Here is a 17,656-nt window from a genome sequence, read left to right as displayed (position 1 = left end):
AAATATATCTATTTTAACAAGTCTGGTATACACCAGGAAATTATAATTGTGGTTTTGCAGTTCCACGGTTAAAATCTCTGTATTATCCACTTTTTTGTCTTTTTTCCACAAAAAAAACATTTTCAGTATCTCGCTGACTGTTCAGACACCAATATATCTGTTAAAAAGAGTCTGGTGTAGGCCAGAGAACTAAAACTGTGGTTTTCCTCTTCCACGGTTCAAATCTCCTTTCTATTACCCTTTTGCCATTGATAGTGCGAGTGTAAGCTATTTTACTTCCTTTACAATGGGCAAGGTGCGTGGCAAGGGATGTGAAACTGGATGTTCTGGTGATGGTGCGTGTAGAGGACGGGGCCGTGGCCAAGGTGAAAATGTGCCACAACCAACAGCCACATCTTCTCACTCACAGTTCTTGACCGAATTACTAGGGAATCACACAACAGCACCACTATTGCGAACTGATCAGTGTGAACAGGTTATTAATTGGATAGCAGATAATACTTCCAGTCACCTGGGCACCACCATCTCTGGTCTGTCTTCCACACGGTCAAGTGTTAGTAGCCGTGAGTCTCAACTGCCTACTCCTCCTCACCCTGATGCTCCTTCCTCCCACCATGCCGAGTGTCGTCAGACAGCAACTGATCCCACAGTTGGACACTCTGAAGAGCTGTTCACTGGTCCATTTCCATATTTATGCCCCTCGCCTGCTCCGCTTGAAGTGGTGGAAGAGGAGATCCCATGTAGCGATGGCCAAATATTTGAACAGCCACGGCCACAGGAAGGCGACGCTGGCAATTTGTCACATGAGGTGGACGATGACGAGACACAATTGCCACAAAGTGAGGAGGAGGACCGTGGTGCGGAAGTGGAAGAGTAGGAGGTGGTGGATGATCTAGTAACTGACCCAACGTGGCAGGAGGACACGCAGAGCGAGGACAGCAGGGAGGGAGGCAGAGTACCCCAGCAGGCAGGAAGAAGCAGTGAGGTGGCTGCAGACAGAAAGCGGGCAACACCAACACGAGGGACATTGCCAGTACAACCGGTAGGTCTTCCAGAGTCTGGAATTTTTTTAAAGACTCAGCTGATAACCCCAAAAAGGCCATTTGTACCACCTGCCAGGCCAGCATCAGCAAGGTTGACAAAACTAGAATCATAGAATCATAGAATGGTAGAGTTGGAAGGGACCTCCTGGGTCATCTGGTCCAACCCCCTGCTCAAAGCAGGATTCACTAGATCATCTCAGACAGATGTCTGTCCAGCCTCTGTTTGAAGACGTCCATTGAAGGGGAACTCACCACCTCTCGTGGCAGCCTGTTCCACTCATTAATCACCCTAACTGTCAAAAAGTTTTTTCTAATATCTAATCTGTGTCTCCTCCCATTTAGTTTCATCCCATTGCTTCTAGTCTTTCCTTGTGCAAATGAGAATAAAGATGATCCTTCTACAATGTGACAGCCCTTGACATATTTGTAGACAGCTATTAAGTCTCCTCTCAGTCTTCTTTTTTGCAAGCTAAACATTCCCAAATCCTGCAACCGTTCCTCATAGGACATGGTTTGCAGACCAGTCACCATTCTGGTCGCTCTTCTCTGAACTTGCTCCAGTTTGTCTATGTCTTTTTTAAAATGTGGTGCCCAAAACTGTACACAGTATTCCAGATGAGGTCTGACCAAAGAGGAGTAAAGACCGATAATGACTTCACGTGATCTAGACTGTATGCTTCTGTTAATACATCTCAGAATTGTATTTGCCTTTTTTGCTGCTGCATCACACTGTTGACTCATGTTCAGTCTATGATCTATTAGTATACCTAAGTCTTTTTCACATGTACTGTTGCTTAGCTCTATTCCTCCCATTCTGTATATGCTTTTTTCATTTTTATTGCCCAGATGTAGTACTTTGCATTTTTCCCTGTTAAAAACCATTCTGTTGGTTGCTGCCCACTGCTCCAGTTTATTTAGGTCTTTTTGAATCCTCTCTCTCTCTTCTCTAGAATTAGCTATCCCTCCTAGCTTTGTGTCATCAGCAAATTTAATCAGTTTACTCTCAATTCCTTCATCTAAATCATTGATAAAGATGTTGAACAATACAGGTCCCAGGACGGAGCCCTGTGGTACCCCACTTGAGACATTCATCCAGCTGGATGTGAAGCCATTTACAACCACCCTTTGAGTCCGATCACTAAGCCAGTTATGAATCCACCTAACAGTTGCCTGGTCCATTGCATACTTGGTCATTTTTTCAATAAGGATGGTGTGAGATACTTTGTAAAATGCTTTGCTGAAGTCAAGATATACTATATCTACAGCATTTCCCTGATCCACCCAGTCAGTGATTCTGTCATAGAAGGAAATTAAGTTAGTCTGACATGACTTGTTAGTTACAAACCCATGCTGACTCTGGTTAATCACTTCATTCTTATCCATGTACTTACATACATGTTGTTTAATAATTTGTTCAAAGATCTTTCCTGGTATAGAAGTCAGACTCACCGGCCTATAGTTCCCTGGGTCCACCTTCTTCCCCTTTTTGAAGATAGGAACAACATTTGCTCTTCGCCAGTCTTCTGGGACTTCTCCTGTTCTCCAAGAATTTTCAAAGTTTATGGAGAGTGGTTCTAAAATTTCTTCTACGATCTCCTTCAGTACTCTGGGGTGTAATTCATCTGGACCTGGAGACTTGAACTCATTTATGTTAGCTAAATATTCCCTCACAATCTTTCTGTTTACAGATAACTTGGATTCCTCTATTCCTTTAAAAGGACAGTGAAGATCAGTTGATGTTACATTTTCTTTCTGAGAGAAAACAGATGCAAAAGAGGAATTAAAAAGTTCGGCCTTCTCAACATCCTCTCTTACCATTTCTCCATTTTCATACTGTAAAAATCCTATAGCATCTTTGACTTTTCTTTTACTTTTGACATACCCCCAAAATCCTTTTTTATTGCTTTTGACATCTCTTGCAAGCCTTAATTCATTGTCAGCTTTAGCTAACCTGATACGTGCCCTACAGGATCTGCAGACTGCATTATAATCTTCTTTAGATATGCCTCCCTCTTTCCATTTAATAAACATTTCTTTCTTTCTTTTTAGCATGTGTTTAAGTTCTGTGTTCATCCATCCTGGTTTCCTTAAATGCTTCCCATTATTCCTACTTTTCGGGATTGTTAACGATTGTGCTTTGAGAATCTCAGTTTTAAAAATTTCCCATCCTTCCTGGACATTTTTGTCCTTAAGGACATCCAGCCATTGGATCCCTCCTATTCTCTTTCTGAGTCTCTTAAAATCTGCCTTTCTAAAATCTAACCTTGAAGTTTGAGTCTTCACATGTCTTCCTCCTCTAGTTATCCAAAATTCTATAATAGCATGATCGCTGCCTCCTAGGGTCCCAGCCACCTTTACCTCCTCAACCATTTCCTCCCTGTTTATAAGGATTAGATCCAAAGTAGCAGATCCCCTTGTTTTCTCCCCTACCTTTTGGAAGATAAAGTTGTCAGCAAGAGAGGATAAGAATTTGCTTGACCTGTTAGTTTTACTTGAGAGAGATTCCCAACAAATGTCTGGAAAGTTGAAATCTCCCATGACCACTACGTCATATTTTTTGGAGAACTTGGTCATTTGATACATAAAGAGTTCATCCATATCTTCAGCTTGCCCAGGTGGCCTGTAGTAAATGCCTACAATGGTGTCCTTTCCGTTGTTCTCTCCTTGTATTCTTACCCAAACAGTTTCCACAGAACTCCCAGTCTCTGAAGCTTCAATCTCTGTGCAGATATACGCTTTTCTAACATACAATGCAACACCTCCTCCTCGTTTATCAAGTCTGTTTCTTGCAAATAAGTTGTATCCTTTTAGCCTTTTATTCCAATCATGTGTATCGTCCCACCAAGTTTCAGTGATTCCAATGACATCATATTCCTTTTCCTGCATTAGTAGTTCCAATTCTCCTTGTTTGTTGCCCATGCTTTGTGCATTTGTATAAAAACATTTTAGTTTGTGATTGTTTTCTCTTCCTCCCATATTTTTATTATTTAAATTGTTTTGTCTTTGTTCTTCTTTTCCACTTCCAGTAGCAGAGATCTCAATAGTATTTGTCAGCTGTATGGCTTTTTCTGGCCTTTTGCTTCCCTTCCCACATTGTTCTAGTTTAAAGCTCTTCTGATGAGTGTAGCAAGGCGACTTCCAAATACATGTTTTCCAGTCTTCGTAAGGTGCACCCCATCTCTAGCAAGTAGTCCATCGTATAGGTAATTCATTCCGTGATCCAGAAATCCAAATCCTTGTTGACGGCACCATCGACGTAGCCAGTTGTTCACCTGTAGAATCTTATTCCACCTCATTGTTCCATGGCCATCCACTGGGAGGATGGATGAGAAGACCACCTGCGCTCCCAATTCTTTCACTTTCTTGCCTAAGTCTTCAAAGTCACTGCAGATGGTTTCCAGGTCCTTTCTTGCGGTGTCATTTGTCCCCACATGTATTAGCAGGAATGGATAGTGATCTGTAGGTCTGAAGAGTCTTGATATCCTGTCAGACACATCTTTAATTTTTGCTCCTGGAAGACAGCACATTTCTCTTGAGGTTATGTCTGGTCTGCAGATAGCGGCCTCTGTTCCTCTTAACAGGGAATCCCCCATGACCACCACTCTCCGTTTTTTCTTCACAACATTCTTCTTTCTCCATCCAGGAGAATTCTGAGGGCTTACAAGGTTATTCATTGCTTGCAAAGTCTTATTTTGCTGTATTTCTTCATGGTTCTCCTGCGTGAGAGCCTGGTACTGGTTCCTGAGCAGTATGGGTGCTGACTGCCTCTCGATCCTCCTGCTTCTGTGGGTCACATGCTTCCATTCCTCTTTTTCGTCAGGTGCAGTTCGAATTTCTTCTCTTTCTGAATCATGAAGAGATAATTCTGCTCTGTCTAAGAACTCTTCACCTTCCTTAATGATTTTCAAGGTAGTTAACCTCTCTTCTAGATTTCGCAACTTTTCCTCCAACAGGGACACAAGCTTGCATTTCTGGCATGTGAAGTTTGGCTTTTCCACTGGCAAGTCTGTGAACATGTAGCAGGATATGCAGCTCACCAAATGGCTCCTGGACTCTTCCATGTTCTTATTGTTAATGTTCTGAAAACAGTGAAAAATGCTTTAAAAAAAAGCTTCAAAATGCGCGCGCCGGTAGGCGCACGGTTTACCGATGTCCTCTTTTCAGCTCCAACAGCCAAAATCCAGTGTTCTTTGAGCTCGCGGAGACTCTTCACTTACCCCAAAATGCAGTGGGAATATGCAAATTATCTCCTCAGGACTCCTCCCCTGGTTTACCGATGTCCTCTTTTCAGCTCCAACAGCCAAAATCCAGTGTTCTTTGAGCTCGCGGAGACTCTTCTACCAGCCTGACTACCAGCCTGACCTCCACCGGCATGATCAGGCACATGTCAACAAAGCACCCGACTTTCTGGGGCGAACCCCAGGGTCCACGACCCGTGTCAGCGGGTGTCACCACTGCTTCTTCCGCTGTTGTGCGTGTAATAGAACCGCCTGTTGTGCATGCAAGGCAATCCCCTGTCCATATTGCATGCAAAGATGCCCCCTCCTCTCAGTCTTCACTTGATTCTCAAGAAACAGCATCAATGTTCACGTCCACGTCCCACTGCAGCGTTCAATTGTCCATATCCCAGACCTTTGAACGAAAGCGCAAATTCGCAGCCAACGCCCCACAGGCCACAGTCCTAAATTCACACATTTCACGACTGCTTGCATTGGAAATGCTGCCTTTTATGCTGGTGGAGATGGAATCCTTCCGAAACCTTATGGCGGTGGCCGTCCCTGGGTACTCGGTCCCCAGCCGACACTATTTTGCCCGGTGTGCCATCCCCGCACTACACAAGCACGTGTCCCAAAACATCTGCCGTCCCCTCAACAATGCAGTTACTGGGAGAGTTCACCTGACAACGGACTTGTGGCAAGTGCTTGTGGCCAGGGATGGCACATCTCCCTGACGGCACACTGGGTAAACATAGTGGAAGCTGGGACCCAGTCGGACCTTGGGACAGAATACATCCTCCCCACACCGAGGATTGCGGGCCCTATGTCAGTCAGAGTTGCCCCCACAGTGTACAGCTCCTGCGCATCCTCATCCTCCTCCTCCTCATGTTCAGCCTCCATCTCAGATATCACCACATCAGTTACAAACTGAAAGCACTGCAGTACTGCCTCAGCCAAGTGGCAAGGCAGTGCTGAAACTCATAAGCTTAGGTGATAAACCTCACACTGCTTATGAGTTGTGGACAGCAGTGAAATAGCAGGCAGATCTGTGGCTGAGACCGCTGAACCTACATACAAGCATGGTCGTGTGTGACAATGGCTGTACCCTGGTGGCGGCTCTGAGGCGAGGCGAGATCACACACATACCATGCCTGGCTCATGTGCTTAACCTCGTGGTTCAGTGGTTTCTTAAATCGTACCCCGAGTTGCCAGTTCTGTTGGTCAAAGTACGCCGCCTGTCAGCTCATTTTTGGAAGTCGGCTACAGCTTCCGCCGCCCTTGCTGTGTTGCAGCAGCATTTGCAGCTTCCGGCACACCGTCTGGTGTGTGATGTCCCAACACGTTGGAACTCTACCCTCCACATGTTGCAAAGGATTTGTGAGCAGAAGAGAGCAGTTGTGGAGTGCCAGCTGCAACAATGCCATCCATATTCAGGTCAGACTCCACACATAAGACCTCAGGAGTGGACCTAGATGTCTGGCATATGTACCATCCTGACAAACTTTGAGGACTCCACCAAGATGGTGAGTGGCAATTACGCCATCATTAGCATCAGCATCCCACTTGTCTGCAGCCAGAGTATGATGAGTTGGATCAAGAAGCCGTAGCCGGTGATTACACACAGCCCAGCCTCTTCTCATCCCAACGTGCATTGGGGGACAATGAGGGAGAGGAGGAGGAGGAAGAACAGGAGCTGGTATCATGCGCTGTAGACGGTAGTACCTGTACAACTGTCATACCATCGGTTCAGCGTGGGTGGCCTGAGGACAGAGGTGAGGAGGAGGAGGAGGAGAGCATGGTCGGTCGTCATCTTGGTGAGGAAACAGAAGTCTTGCCGGTTACCAGTCTGGCACGCATGCCAGACTTTATGTTACGCTGCCTTAACCGTGACCCTCGTGTTGTTAAAATGTTGGGTGACAGTAAAAAATGGTTGGTGACACTTTTAGACCCTCGCTACGAGGAGAACTTTCACTCTCTTATTCCTGAGGTGGAGAGGTCAACAAAAATGGGGCAGTACCAGAAGGCCCTTGCTGCAGAACTGTTAAAAAAATTCTCATCTTAACACGCTAGCGGCAGAGGTCACAGTTCATTTACCAACCAAGGCGTACAGGCGAGAAAGACGCAACTCCAATCCAGCAGAGGCAGGGGAACACTGTCAACTTTCTGGGACAGTTTTCTGAGACCCGCCCAGCTTACAGGCCCTGAGGTGCGGGGTACTTTCACAAGGAGTGGAAAGTTCCAAAAGATGGTGAGGGAGTACCTTGCCGACCGTACCAGCATCCTCTGTGATTCCTCTGTCCCTTTTAATTATTGGGTATCCAAGTTGGACACTTGGAATGAACTCGCTCTGTACGCCTTGGAGGTCCTGGCCTGCCCTGCCGCTAGCGTGTTATCGGAGCGTGTTTTTTAGTGCCGCTGGGGGAATTATAACTGATGAGCGCACTCGCCTGTCAACTGACAATGCTGACAAGCTGACCCTTATCAAAATGAACAATGGCTGGATTGGGCCAGACTTCTCATCACCACCAAATGACAGCAGAGTAACATAAAGTCAAATCCACTGTGTTGTTTCGGGAGGTGTATTCCCATGCACCGCTTCACACCCACAAATTGGTATACGCTTCCTCATTTCGGCTGTTTTTTGCTCTTCTCCTTATCCTCAGCCTCCACCACCACTATACCACCAGGGTGACCATGGTCCGTGTTGCCAGCATGGCAAGTTCCTCCATCCTAATTTTTGGCAGCTTTTGCTTGTAAGGCACAGGCAAAGACTATTAGAGAACCACTCCTCCATAATGGGAATAATGTTTTTAATATGTTGTACTGCATGGCTCTTGTACGGGGCATTGCAAGTTCCTCCATCCTAATTTTTGGCAGCTTTTGCTTGCAAGGCATTGGCAAAGACTACGGGAGACCCACTCCCCAATAATGGAAATAATGTTTTTAATATGCTGCACTGCATGGCTCTTGTAAGGGGCATTAAAACCGTCTTGTTAAGCTACTGTGACCTCCACGTCTCTTCCACGGGGCATTGATATTGTCTTTTTTTTCCACTGCGACCTCCACCACTCTTCCACGGGGCAATGATATTTTCTTTTTATTCCACTGCGACCTCCACCACTCGTCCAATGGGCATTGATATTGTCTTTTTATTCCAGTGTGACCTCCACCACTCTTCCAAGGGGCATTGATATTGTCTTTCTATTCCACTGCGACCTCCACCACTCTTCCAAGGGGTATTAAAACCGTCTTGTTAAGCTACTGTGACCTCCACGTCTCTTCCAAGGGGCATTAAAACCGTCTTGTTAAACCACTCTGAACTCCACATCTCTTCCAAGGGGCATTCAAACCATCTTGTTAAACCACTTTGACCTCCACGTCTCTTCCAAGGGGCATTAAAACCATCTTGTTAAACCACTCTGACCTCCACCACACTTCCAATGGGCATTAAAACCATCTTGTTAAACCACTCTGACCTCCACGTCTCTTCCAAGGGGCATTAAAATCATCTTGTTAAACCACTCTGACCTCCACGTCTCTTCCAAGGGGCATTAAAACCATCTTGTTAAACCACTCTGACCTCCACCACTCTTCCAAGGAGCAGTGATATTGTCTTTTTATTCCACTGCGACCTCCACCATTCTTCCAAGGGGCATTGATATTGTCTTTTTATTCCCCTGCGACCTCCACCACTCTTCCAAGGGGCATTGATATTGTCTTTTTATTCCACTGCGACCTCCACCACTCTTCCAAGGGGCATTGATATTGTCTTTCTGTTCCACTGCGACCTCCACCACTCTTCCAAGGGGCATTAAAACTGTCTTGTTAAGCTACTGTGACCTCCACGTCTCATCCAAGGGGCATTTAAACCGTCTTGTTAAACCATTCTGAACTCCACGTCTCTTCCAAGGGGCATTAAAACGGTCTTGTTAAACTACTCTGAACTCCACGTCTCTTCCAAGGGGCATTAAAACCATCTTGTTAAACCACTCTGACCTCCACCACTCTTCCAAGGGGCATTACAACCATCTTGTTAAGCTACTGTGACCTCCATGTCTCTTCCAAGGGGCATTAAAACCGTCTTGCTAAACCACTCTAACCTCCACCACTCTTCCAAGGGGCATTAAAACCGTCTTGTTAAGACACTGTGAACTCCACGTCTCTTCCAAGGGGCATTAAAACTGTCTTGTTAAACCACTCTGAACTCCACGTCTCTTCTAAGGGGCATTAAAACCATCTTGTTAAACCATTCTGACCTCCACGTCTCTTTCAAGGGGCATTAAAACTGTCTTGTTAAGCTACTGTGACCTCCACGTCTCTTCCAAAGGGCATTAAAATCATCTTGTTAAACCACTCTGACCTCCACGTCTCTTCTAAGGGCCATTAAAACCATCTTGTTAAACCACTATGACCTCCACCACTCTTCCAAGGGGCATTAAAATCATCTTGTTAAACCACTCTGACCTCCACGTCTCTTCCAAGGGGCATTAAAACCATCTTGTTAAACTACTCTGACCACCACGTCTCTTCCAAGGGGCGTTAAAACCATCTTGTTAAACCACTCTGACCTCCACCTCTCTTCCAAGGGGCATTGAAGCCATCTTGTTAACCCACTCTGACCTCCACGTCTCTTCCAAGGGTCATTAAAACTGTCTTGTTCAGCTACTGTGACCTCCACGTCTCTTCCAAGGGGCATTAAAACCGTCTTGTTAAACCACTCTGAACTCCACAGCTCTTCCAAGGGGCATTGAAATGTTGTTGTTAATTACCTCTAAGCTCCACGACTCTTCCAATGGGCATTGCATTTCCTCCTAATTTTAGTCAGGTTTTTCTTTTCAATGCATAGGCGAACTCTAAGGGAGTGGTGGGTAGAAGGTTTTTAGTACGCTGTAATCCACGTCTGTTTCAAGGGGCATTGCAGTTCCTCATAATTTTTGGAAAGCCTTCCATTCACTGCTTAGGCCAACAGTGTACAGGAGACCCAGTTGCAATAAATGGAAAAAACTGTTTAGTTAAGGCCCTCTGACCTCCATGTCACTTCCAAGGGGCATTGGAGTGCGTCGAAATTTTTGGTAGGCATTGCACTCACTGTATGCCCTATAACTGTGTAGCCGAACCGCTCCTTTTGGTACAGAAACATATCCTACAAGACATGTGTGGTTGACTGGCCTGATATTGATGTGAATGGTCCCTGTTCCTCCTGCTCTTTCTCCATTGCCACCACCTCATCCATCATTCATCACCTGAAGCTTTGTTTTAACGGGAGTCATAGAACTGGGATAGTAGCAGGAAAACATCCAGCAATCCTCGGAGGAGGTAGGATATGCGCGAAAACGCTGACCATCTCAGGCCTAGCCGCTACTACATACATGCGCTTGCATTCCAAGGAACAGAAAGCTAAGGAGATGGATGGCCTCATGATCATGAATGATTTACTCGCTGTGTAGGAGGCCGACCACTGTTGCTGTCTATCTTCTGAATATTGTGTTGAAGCACGATTGACCCAGGACTTGCAATCCTCTATGTCTGGAGGACGTGCTGCATCCCAGTGTCCAACTGTGTCCCGGCTTCCACAAAATTAACCCAGTGTAAAGGCGTCAGTGAGATGGACCATCCCTGGCCACATTCACTTGTCCACGTGTTTGAGGTTAGGATCTCCTTCCCACTAAATGCACTGGAGAGGGCACAGGTAATGTTTTGGTATGCATGCTTGTGTATAAGGCGCACTGGGACAAATAGGTGTGGCTGGGGACCGTTTATGGACACCCGGCCGCCCCCAGGCGGCTGGGGACCGTGTGTAGGCACCTGACCGCAGGGCAGATCGGGACCGAGTATGGACACCTGGCCCCCCCTGGCGGCTGGAGATCGTGTGTGGACACCCAGCCGCCGGGCGGCTGGGGACTGAGTATGGCTACCAGGCCGCCGACGCAGCAATGACATGGTGGCCAGTGTCTGCCTCCACAAGCCTAAAAGGCCTCATTTCAAGTGCAAGCAAGCTAGCAGTATGGTATTGCAGCCTGGGGTGGGTGGATGGGTGGCAGGCTGCACACTTACGCTTGCATTCCAAGAAAACAAAGCAGATGCTAACTTCTATCATCATCATGCTCCTCATATTGGCACTCTCAACTCCCCTAATGGAGAAGCCAAGGCCCACTGGAGGCGTCTGGTTGTCTGGTGGGCTCAGCCAATGCTGCCCTAAAGCAGGCCAGGCTAAGAAAAATGTGGGGAAGGTTACCAGGACAAATAGGGGTAGCTGGGGACCGAGTATGGACACCCGGCCGCCCCCTGGCAGCTGGGGACCAAGCGTGGACACCCGGACGCCGGGCGGCTGGGGAATGAGTATGGATACCAGGCCGCGGATGCAGTAATGACGTGGTGGCCAGATTCCGCCTCCACATGTCTAAAAGGCCCAATTTCAAGTGCAAGCAAGCAGTATGGTATTGCAGCCTGGGAGTGGGTGGGTGGCAAGCTGCATACTTGCGCTTGCATTGCAAGGAATGGGGGAGGTACAATTGAACACTGCCCTGGGACAAGGACTTGCACGAGGATGGTTGCAAGTCTGCATCTTCTGATGTGGCAAGGATCACTTCTGATGGGCACACTTTTAGGCAGTGACCTGGGTGTCAGAGATGCTTCCAGGGGTCTTCCCCATGCTGTTCCCATGTCTTTTCAGCACTGTATGCATGTGTCACACAGCACATGGCCAGATAAGGTTGTAAAATGTTAAAATGACATTTCACAGTGAATGCATTTGTCACGGTTAAAAGCAATACAAAAGTGCAAAAATGCATAAAAAATGCTACTTGTGAACATAGCCCAAGGTGTGGAAGAGTATTTTTGTTTTTGGTTATTTATTTTACCTTATACACAAGTCTTTACCCCTTAACATATTTCACAGGAAAGCAGTTTCAGTTTCGTTTTTGAACGCTTTATTGTGAGCCTGTAAAAGTGGCTTAATACCTCTGACCATGTTGTTGACAGCAGTGACCTGGGGGTCAGAAATGCTTCCTGGGGCGATCCCCATGCTGTTCCCGTGTCATTTGAGCACTGTCACTATCGTTTTGGGTACTTTTTAGGCTTTTTACAGACTGCCGGGGGTGCCGCCGCAAAAATGCTCGGGTCTCCCATAGACTAACATTGGGCTCGTTGCTCGGGTCGAGCACCCGAGTATCACAGTGAGCTCGGCCCCAGCTTCAAGCACCCGAGCATATTAGTGCCCGCTCAACACTATTACTGACCAATCAGCGCCAAAGGGGTTGATTTAAAATATCAATTGCCACTCTGCACACCATCTTTTTCTCAGATATGGCACAGAGCGGTTGTGTAGATTCTCTGTGTACCTGAGTGAAAGAAAAGTCATTGACGGCCATTGTTATCCTGCTGCGATCCTCCTAAGAGCTCCTGCTTCTGCTGTGTCTCCTGTGCTGTGCGCTGCATACTGTCTGCTGTGTGACCGATCTGTGATCACAGCAGCAGCAGTTCCCTTCCCACGACCAATCTCTTCACATTTTTGCCGCACTTTTTTTTAGCCTTTTATGTGTTCACGTCCTGCATGCACACCCTAATTGAATTTTATGCTGAGCATTCGTCCTCAAATTTTTGGCACATTTTTTATTGCAACACTAACGTGTGCACTTCCGTGGCCACAGTGCTCTGATCACTATCACTACTGATCAGAGTCTGCGCCAAGGGACTTTTTATTTTTTCTGCTATAGGTAGAGTAGTGGGTGTCGCAGTGTTAGTGATGTCCGATTTTCTTGTAGTGTAGCTTTATAGATAGGGAGGTAGCGCATTAGGGAAGCAAATGTTGTTGTGGTAATGATGTCCATTTTTCTTTTGTACAGAAAAAAGAATAGTTAGCAACGAGTAACTTCATAGTTAGTGTGGCACCCCAGGGGTCTGGTTGCCACAGTAATAGAGATATTATGTCTGAGAGCAAGTGGGAGGTTTCTCTGGTCAGGAGCCCTAAGCATGCAACACGGCCCACCCAGACCTGGGAGGGGAGGAATCTGCCCTTATAAACTGGGTCTCGGGCGGGATTAGGTTAGTCAGAGCCTGGAGTGAAGTTCCAGACACAGGGAGAGTTACAACAGGAGCTCTGTAGGAGCAGGAGCGAGTGCCAGAGGCTGGAAGCTAGAAAGCTCGCCTTGGCTGAAGACACTAAACCCGGACACGGAGTCCGAGGCTGTGGGGACATCTAGGTCCAGCAGCAGAATCCAACCGGCAGGGGATTCCATGTCCTCTGGCCTTAGAAGCCCGGAGGCACGGTCACAAGCAAGGGACCAGCACCGCCATCGTGAAGCGGAGGCTAACGGAAGGCCCCAAGTCACCGGCCATACGGGTGAGCACCACACGGTATACTCAGGGACGTGGGCTACTTCTACCCGCATAGAGCAAGGTAGCCAGGAAAGAGTGCAGATAGTCGGGGAGGCCTACAACTCCACCTGGCCAGGGGAGATCCTGCTTGCTCACAGACTGACCAGGCCCCTACTGCTAACCAGTACTCCCGGGAGGGTCTGCTTTATACCATCAGTAAAGACCCTGAACTGCACCACACGTCTCTGTGTTTCATCGCCGCACCAGCACCATTACTACTGGGACGCTCACACCATCACTCCCATCTTCCACACTAGCTGCCCTGAGGCAATACTTCTCCCGTGGGGAGTTATTCCATACCCGGCTGTGCAAATTACATCAGCCTCAGGGGTCTGCAGCGCAGCAGCGGTCCCCACTGACCGCAATCCACGGGTGGCGTAGTCGGACATTGTTATTACTTAAGACTGCCACTGGTTTGACCGCCCTGGGCACGGACCGGGTCACCGCCACGAGGAACTACAACCCCCAGCGATCCGGCTCTGGGTATTCCCCTGCACAGCACAGGCCCAAGGGGCGCGTCAACTTTGACGTAGTCGGCAGGATTTCGTGCCCGCAATCACCGGGTACTGCGTGCCTGAAAAAGACTTCTGTACTTACCTGTAGTGAAGTTTCCCGCCATCCGGAGCCGTTTCCCGCCATCGGACGCCATCTTGGACCGTTTCCCGCCGTCTTCTGCCTTCTTCCCGCCATCCGCAGCTGCTTCCCGCCTTCAGACGCCATCTTCGGGACGCCGCACGGGAAGAAGAGGGGCGTGGACGCCGAAAGCGAGCGAGATCCGAAGCTCCGCCCCATGCTCCGACGCTGCTTAAGGTCCTGGAAGGGAGGAAGAGCGACGCTGACGTCATCGGAGCGCGACGCCAGGTCCTCGACCCCGACGATTGACTGCGGAGCCGCGGCCTATGGAAGAAGAGCATCGCAAGGTAGGCCACGGTCCACTAGGGGGGAAGAAGGATGTCGGACACCGAGGGGAGCTCCACTACCACAGCCACCACCAGCGCAACGGCTGCAGCGGTCATGCCATTCACCATGCCCTATATCCCGGGGGCAACCTGGCTACCCCAGTACTCAGGGGAGTCACATACCCTGAGTGACTTTAGGGAAAGACTGGATAGCCTCTTCCAGGTATACCCCCTCACAGAAGAGCGAAAAGTGAGCATCCTGGTGGCCCAGTTAATCGGGGCAGCCCAAAGGGAGGTAAAGTCCTGGTCACCTGGGAAGAAGAGGACTGTCAGAGAGATACTAGCCCGGCTGAAAGACAAGTTTGACACCCGCACCTCAGCCGAGATAAAGCTAAGATTTTACGGGTGCAAACAACGGGCACATGAAAGTATAAGAGACTATGCCCTAAACCTACAAGCGGCCCTGAGAGCCATTAAGCAGGCAGACCCTGACAGCGTGGGAAATGAAGACAAGCTGTTGACCGAACAATTTATTGAGGGTCTACTGTGCAATGCCCACCGAACCCAGTTTCGGGCAATGGCCTTACAGGACCCTGACCTGGACTTTGCACAGTTCAAGGACAGAGACATCCGGGTGCTCCGAGAACCGGCACCAGGTGGCGCTGTGACCCACAGGCACCCTGCTATCACTTATCACCAGGAGACGGCGCCCTTGTCTGCAGGGCCTGTGGTAGCTGATGGGCAGGCTTTGAACAATGACCCGGCAACAGACCTGCACCACCAGGTCCAAGAGCTGACTAAGAGCGTTGCCGCGCTAACCAGAACTGTGCAGTCTTTACAGGTCTCTTCTCCAGGAAAGATCCAGCTGGCATCCGGACCGGAGGACGTCCCGTGGCGCCGACTGAGGAGGACCCCACCGGCCAGAGGAAGACCCAGCGACAGATACAACGAGGACGGACGACCCATCTGCCGCCGCTGCAATCAACCCGGACATATGGCAAGGTACTGTCATTTAAACGGGCACAACCTGGGGTAGAGGGCCAACCCCCAGGCATAAGATCATCAGGCCCATCAAACTGGCGTGACAAATACGTAGGGGGACGTCCGGTCTTGCCTGTGGTACTGGATGGCATTCCTATGAGTGCCCTACTAGACACCGGGTCACAGGTCACCACCATCCCGTACGTGCTCTTCAAGCAGTACTGGAATGACTCGGACATAACCCGCTACCCAGATGACGACCTGAGCATTATCGCCAGCAATGGTCAGCCCGTGCCACAGATAGGATTTAAGGAAGTGACCATCAAGGTCGGTAAAGTTGAACTGCCGGCACAAGGACTGATCATTGTGGACATTGACCGTCGCGAGAGTCACCCAAAAATAACCCTAGGTACTAATGTAATTGAAAACTGTCTTGCAGAGGTGATTCTTATTTTGCAACAGGTTGCCAAGTAGTGTTGAGCCACCCCCGTAGTGCTCGAGTTCGGTTCGGTTCGTCGAACACCCGTGTGTTCGCCGAACTGTTCGTCGAACTGTTCGTCGAACACCGTTAAAACCAATGGCAGGCAAACAAAAACACATAGAAAACACCTTCAAAGGTGTCCAAAAGCTGACAAACTGCTCAGAAGACACAACTAACACATGGAAAAGTGACAAGTACATATAGTCATGCGACAAGAAAAGAGGTGGAGGAGTAAAAGGAGGGGGAGACACAGATATAGGCATGTCATGCCCTTCTAAAATCCAAAAAGTGAGAAGCCGACACGTTCAGTCCGCTCCTGCCCGTGCCACCTCCGTGTCGCCGGGTTTGTGCCAGAGCCGCGGTGAACCCTGACGGCCAGCCCCCCTCTCCCAATACTGGTGCCTGTCTGCTGGTGGGTCGAGCGAGCCCCCCTGTGGTGGAGGCAGCTCTAAGCTTTTTAATTTAAATTGTCTCTCTAATTTGAATAAATACACTTTAAATCCATTTACAAGGATCTATTGGAGGGCAAGTCTCATGCCAGCAGCCGCGTAATTCCAGCTCCAGCAGCGTCCACTAAAGCTGCTGCAGTTAAAAAGCTTTTATAAGGATCGAGCTCGGCTGTCCACCGCAAGGCATCCTACTGCCAGTCCGAGCCCCTATGCCTTGGGTGCCTCCTGATGCTCTTCACTGAGTATCCCGTGGTCCCGAAGCATTTCCTTTGAAAAAATGAAGTGTCCAAACTACAGGTGGTGTAGCTTGCTTAACAGCCGGGATAATCCGCTGACTAGCAGACCCTGCTACTAGGCACAAAGTATTTCCTGGGCTAGATGCAGTTAAAAATTTGTAATTAGATACTCTCGTTGGATGCTGAGAAAGCATTCCATAGAGTCTCCTGGCACGCCATATATGATTCTCTTAAAAAGCTTGGGGTAGGGGTCTAGGGGACCCTTTTATAGCCAAAATCACGGCCCTGTATCGCAATACGTCACCTAGGCTGAAGATAAATGGAACTGTAGCACCCTGAGGGCTCGGTTGCTACAGAGGTATTGCACCTCACCCAGAGGTGTGATATCTCACTCTCAGGTAAGGATGTAGTGTGGATCAGGACCCGACACCTGCATGCATTACACCACATTGCCGTGGGGCAGGGCGAACAATATGCCCCTGAGATGGGCACGACAGTCCCTGTCCCTGGCTGGAGTGGGGGGAGGGAACACTGAGGAAGGGGAACCCTGTAGTGCAGGAGCAGGGAGGAAGCAGTTCCTGGGTGCATTGAGAAGGGAGTATAAAAGGTGGGCACCATCTTAGTTCAGTGCAGAGAAGTCTGAGCAGAAGTGGCAGGGAGCAGGGGCTCTGCATGAGCTCTGCTCCGGAGGCGGGCCTAGTAACAGAGGCCCAGGCCTGGAAGAGGGAGAAGGAAGGAAGAGGAGCGGAGAAGGCTCCAGGAACGAGGAACGAAGGGATCTCAGGGGCGCGGACGGGCGAGTCGCCACCGCACGCCCGAATCCACCTGCGTGGAGGGGTCAGGCCAAAGGGGGAGACCGGTCCCCGAAACTAGTGGAGGCAGGAAACGACCCTCAGCTAGAAACAGGAGGCTGTGACATTTTATGTGGCGCAGCCCCTCGCTACACCCGCTAGGAAGGCACCACATAGGGTCAG

Source organism: Phyllobates terribilis, unplaced genomic scaffold, assembly GCF_046119375.1.
Source record: "Phyllobates terribilis strain yellow unplaced genomic scaffold, ASM4611937v1 Scaffold_2__4_contigs__length_985480577, whole genome shotgun sequence".
NCBI classification, from domain to species: domain Eukaryota; kingdom Metazoa; phylum Chordata; class Amphibia; order Anura; family Dendrobatidae; genus Phyllobates; species Phyllobates terribilis.
This window is presented reverse-complemented; position numbering follows the sequence as displayed.